At 47.4% G+C, this 6009-nt stretch overlaps 1 non-coding gene across 1 annotated transcript; it reads right to left on the reverse strand.

Annotated features, from left to right (window-relative positions):
* Nucleotides 1–4448: 4448 nt before the first annotated feature.
* LOC134938200 (U2 spliceosomal RNA) lies at nucleotides 4449–4641 on the reverse strand. The gene has a single exon (XR_010180812.1). It is a non-coding gene; the product is annotated as a U2 spliceosomal RNA (small nuclear RNA).
* Nucleotides 4642–6009: the final 1368 nt, after the last annotated feature.

The following is a 6009-nucleotide window of genomic DNA, read 5'->3' on the forward strand; positions in this document are numbered from 1 at the left end:
CTTCCCCGGTCTAACCAGTCATCACTCTACTGTCTTTCCAGCCACAACCCTTCTTTCTCTATGGCCCTGCATTGTTTCCCTAGCCCCATCCAGTCCCTTTCTGTATCTCTAGATCTCTCAGCCAACACCCCTTCTGTCTGCTTTATCTCTCATCTCAAGCCCTAGTGAGCTCCTCGTCATGACTTAGGGGTAAATTTACTAAAGCTTCTAAACCAGAGATTTGGTGAAGTTGCCCATAGCAACCAATCAGATGCTGTCTATCATTTTCTAATAGGCAATAGAGAAATGATAGCCAGCATCTTACTGGTTGCTGTGGGCAACATCACCAATACTCTGTTTTAGATGTTAGTGTAAATTTACCCCTTAACATTCACCTTCTTTTCTTTCTGCTACTCACCCATCTGTCTAATCAGCCGGCACCCCTTCTGTCTCATCAGCCGGCACCCCTTCTGTCTCATCAGCCAGCAGCCCTTCAGACTCATCAGCCGGCAGCCCTTCTGTCTCATCATCAGGCACCCTTTCTGTCTCATCAGCCGGCACCCCTTCTGTCTCATCATCAGGCACCCCTTCTGTCTCATCATCCGGCACCCCTTCAGACTCATCAGCCAGCAGCCCTTCAGACTCATCAGCCAGCAGCCCTTCAGACTCATCATCAGGCACCCTTTCTGCCTCATTAGCCGGCACCCCTTCTGTCTCATCAGTCGATACCCCTTCTGTCTCATCAGCCGGCACCCCTTCTGTCTCATCAGCCGGCACCCCTTCTGTCTCATCAGCTGGCACCCCTTCAGTCTCATCAGCCGGCACCCCTTCTGTCTCATCAGCCCGCACCCCTTCTGTCTCATCAGCCGGCACCCCTTCAGTCTCATCAGCAGGCACCCCTTCTGTTTCATCAGCCAGCACCAGCTCTGTCTCATCAGCCGGCACCCATTCTGTCTCATCAGCCGGTATCCCTTCTGTCTCATCAACCGGCACCCCTTCTGTCTCATCAACCGGCACCCCTTCTGTCTCATCAGCCGGCACCCCTTCTGTCTCATTAGAAAGGGTAGACTAGATGAGCCAAGAGTTTATGTGCCATCAAATTCTATGTTTCTATGTGTAAGCCCGCCATTCCCCTTGTGTACAAGTGTGCGACTACAGGTGCAAGGCCTGAGACACCAACATTGTGCAATACTCCTAAATAATTATAGTAACAAACAACATAGATCAATAGATCTGCATATAATGTAAGATTCAGAATGACAGGTTTATCATTTGATTATTAATGCATTAAGAATACATTTAGATGGCAGGCATCAGTTGTCATATTGTGAGTAGCTTTAGCATTGAGAATGAAACCTGCATGAATTGGGGACAATATGATGCAAATGGGAAACAATAAATAGTGTTATACAATTGTTACTATTCTGTTGAAACATTAGTGGATACAATATGTAATAAAGTATCACCTTAGGCCACAAACTAAACATAGAATGTTCATGTAGAAAATACAGGGCTACATCTGTTTAGTAATTGGGATTACACTACAAATTCTCTTGGTGGAAATATCAATAGTGAGTGCACCGCTTTTCCCCTTGTATTTGCACCCAGACTATGCACTTTATTTAAGAAAGATTAAAAGTCTTGATAGCATTTCTGGCTCAGGTCTGTAAGGGATTGGTACCAGGAAGCACCCTGGTCATGGTGCAGTGTAAACGGGTAAGCCAGGTCAATGCGACCCGGTACCCATTTACTGCAGGATGATGCTACATACAAGTAGCTAAAGGACCCTTGATGTCAGGAGGAGAAGTAAGGCCCAGGGATAGTACTTTCACTACCCACGTCAACAACTACTCCCTTTAGTAACCTTGTGTCAACAAAGTCAGGCATGGAGCCCGAAGTGATAGCACCTCTTGATATCTTTAGGTATCTTGATATCATGCTCAGTGCTATTGGCACTCCTCCCATTCACCCTCAGGTGTTTAATTAGCTGGATTCCTGCATTTCAGATCACACACTGATAAGGCCCTATTTAGAGGTAAGTCTTGAATAAATGTATAGAGTGTGATAGTATCAGGAATGTTAGGGACCCATGTGATGAAGTCACCTGGCCGCGGTACATGGGCCCGCATATTTGCCCAAATGTGTGCTAAGAACTTCAATTATACTCCATGTTAATTGTGAGGGTTTATTTAAATTATTTTTACTATCAGTGTTCTTAGTGCTAAGAGTGTGCATCTGGATCTCTCTTCCTCCAGCATAGTATTCAGGGTTGGACTGGCCCATAGGGGCACAGGGGAAACCACCATTGGGCCCCACTGCCTGGGGGCCCACCTCCTCCTCTAGTGATCAAATTCCAGAATGTGCACTTGAATTATACATTATACATATGTATAATACTTATACTATATGCTTATAATTAAACTGTAAAGTATATATTTATCAAGGGGCCCAGACTATGCACTCTCTAATATTTAGTCAAGCCTCCGTGGCAGCTGGCTAACCCCATCTGGAGACTGGCCACCCCCAAAACATGGGCCCCTACCTCCTGCACCTCCGGTGGGCCCTTCATGCCCCAGTCCGACACTGATAGTATTAGAAGCCTCAGCATGATAGCACCTCTTGATATCTTTAGTAATAGGATGTGCAGTGCAGTCCAGGTCCCCTCCACCCCCACCCCACATCTTTCTGGTTTCGTTTGGTGCATTTGAAATGTCAGAGCTGAGTCACAGTTTTGCAACTTGTGTGAAGTGACATCCAGTCCAAAAGAGTCCAGAGCAGAAGTAAGGGTGCCATTGTAGATGGAAATGGTTATCAGGGCGAGATACAATGGCAGTGGTAGAGAGAAGAATTTTTAGCAGTGATGATGAGGTTTTAGAGCCAGACTTCTTACAGACAGCTTTCTTATAGGATGGGGGCAGAGAGGTGGTATTACTGCAGGATGGAGAATGGGTGCAGGGATAATTATATGCTAGAAAATTATAGTAAAAAAGAGGGACTTCATGCAATAGTGGTTGGACACACTTAAGCAGAAATTCAAGACTGTTTCAAACATAATTTCATCCAAACAGACTGTAATGGCAACTGCAACCAGGGCCGACTTAATGGCAGTATGGTAAGCCGTGACCACACAAATAAACTGAGGCCACAACTCAAGCTTATTTACAGGATAGCATGCCAGGAGAGAATAAATAAAAAAAAAAAAACATAATAATAATTACCCTTCCTGCATCTTCTCTCCACATGTGTCCATACATTAAATGGCTGTCAGCACTCTTATTGGTGAAAAACTCAAGCAATCCACCAATCAGCATGCTGACAGTCATTACACCGTCTGGCTGCATTCATGGAGGAATTATTATGGTTATTTGTTATTATTGTGTGATAAATGGAGGCACTGTAAGGTAATTTTACACTGTCACAGTCTCCTTTACTTAACAATATCTATTTTGCCAGCAAGGTAGGTATCAAGCATAATTTAAACCTGCTTTTGGTTGGTGCAAAGAGATGCAGACTGAGTGAATTATTTGATTATACAGTCCTAATATAGAGTATAGTACACTAAAAGAGGAGTTGTAACTCCAAGTGAACCTTTTCCAACGTTTATGTAGCCTGGTGCCGGCCTATCATGGGGCCTGCTGGGTGACCTGAGCCTAATGCCCAGGGTCACCATATTCCCTAATGGGCCACACTTACACTAGGGCCTAATGCCCTCTATTACAGGCACAGGTCTAATGCCTGCTATTGGCCCCGTGCCTAGTGCCTGCCTACTGCGCCCACAGGCCTGAGGCCTGACTTATCCCCCACGGGCCTAATGTCCGATCCCTGATGGACTAGGGAGGAGAGGGGAGGGAGGAGAGGGGAGGGTGACAGATGCCATCTCCAAGGGCCTACCAGTCCCGGTGGGAGAGGCACCGGGAGGAGCTTTGTCAGATCTTTTGGTTTCCACCCTTGGTGACCTCTCCGGTGTGGTCCTTCACTCTTCTGCCACTGTCCCATCCTGGCCAGCAGCGCCATCACCTCTTCTCCACGTCCAGCCAACAATGGACATCTTCTTTGGTGTGCCCGGCGTCTTCTGGCCTCTTCCGCTGACTCAGGAACACTTCACGCTTTTCTGTGTGGCCTGCTGCGCTGCTCCTCTTCCTCTGCGGCGTCCACACTTCTCCAGGTCTAGGTGGCATCTGCCATCATGGGGGCGGGGCCCATCAAGTGGCGAGCACTAATTGTCTCGCCACAGCCGTCCGTGATTGGCTGGTGCTGGATTTGAAATGCTGCATCCAGTGCTTCCCATTGGCCGCTTCTGGTCCGGTGCAGGGAACCAATGCATGGTCCCAGCACCGGACACCCGTCACCACTGCACAAGCAGCACTGGGGACAGACAAATTTAGGTTGTGCAAGACATTGCAAAATGGGCATGCAAGCACACTTAAAGATAAAAAGCAGCAATTGTCTATTTTTGGATTACAGAACAGGAAAGGTGCACTGGTCGTGGAAGTACTGCAATATGTGGTTAAAGCATAGAGTGGACATAGCAAGCTCTTTTCCCATCTCCCTGTTCTAAAAATCCATTTAATATATGGCCTCCAGATAGTGGGCGTATCAGAGATTAAATTTATGAGAACAGATACAGTACTACACTTGATCTTAGCCAAAAGCATCAGCGGCCTACCTGCCTGCTTGCCAGTCCCTTCTAATGCCCTGTTTGGATTTTGCACACCGACTCCTATCTGCCTAAGAGACAAGCAGGAACAGTCTTGTGTTTGTCACTTGCTAGCTGGAGGCACAATTTGCATGAGCTCCACCTCTTGCACCAGTGGCAGAACTAGCGAGCGGTGGGCCCAGGTGCGACAAAATGCTTTGGGCCCCCCATCCCATCCAAGTCCACCTCCTCACCCCTGGAGAGGATCTGGTGAGGGGGACCTGCTCAGGGCCAGAGAAATGGATACCTAGCAACAGTGCGTAACTAGGCATTTTAGCACTATGTGCAAGAAACGGCATCGGAGCCCCACCACTAGATGCAGAACAGGGGCAGTGCGCGCCGTAGGCGCGCGCAAAAATACATACTGGCGTGGCTTCGTGGGGAAGGGGTGTGGCCACAAAATAATACCAATTCATAAAACGGTGCACAGTAGTCTCCATTATTCAAATTAAGCTGCACAGTAGCACCACTATACCAGGTAGAGACCCTTTTACAACTTACGGCGGACAGATTCCTCTTTTTACACATTACGGCAGACAGCGTCCCCCTTTTTACACATAACGGCAGACAGCGTCCCCCTTTTTACACATTACGGCAGACAGCGTGCACTTTTTACACATAACGGCAGACAGCGTCCCCTTTTTACACATAATGGCAGACAGCGTGCCCTTGTTACACATAGCGGCAGACAGCATACACTTTTTACAAATAACGGCAGACAGCGTGCCCTTTTTAAACATAGCGGCAGACAGCGTACCCTTTTTACACATAACGGCAGACAGCGTGCCCTTGTTACACATAGCGGCAGACAGCATACACTTTTACACATAATGGCAGACAGCGTGCCCTTGTTACACATTACAGCAGACAGCGTGCCCTTGTTACACATAGCGGCAGACTGCATCCCCTTTTTACACATAACAGCAGACAGCGTTCCCTTGTTACACATAGCGGCAGACAGCGTACACTTTTTACACATAATGGCAGACAGCATGCCCTTGTTAAACATAGCGGCAGGCAGCGTACACTTTTTACACATAATGGCAGACAGCGTGTCTTTTTTACACATAACGGCAGACCGCGTCCCCTTGTTACACATTACGACAGACAACGTGCCCTTGTTACACATTACAGCAGACAGCTTCCCCCTTTTTACACATTGCGGCAGGCAGATTCCCCCTTTTTACACATTACGGCAGGCAAATTCCCCCTTTTTACACATTATGTCAGGCAGATTGCCCCTTTTTACACATTATGTAAGGCAGATTCCCCCTTTTTACACAATACGGCAAGCAGATTCCCCTTTTTACACATTGCGGCAAGCAGATTCCCCC

The sequence above is a fragment of the Pseudophryne corroboree genome, chromosome 6, assembly GCF_028390025.1.
Source record: "Pseudophryne corroboree isolate aPseCor3 chromosome 6, aPseCor3.hap2, whole genome shotgun sequence".
Classification (NCBI taxonomy): Eukaryota; Metazoa; Chordata; class Amphibia; order Anura; family Myobatrachidae; genus Pseudophryne; species Pseudophryne corroboree.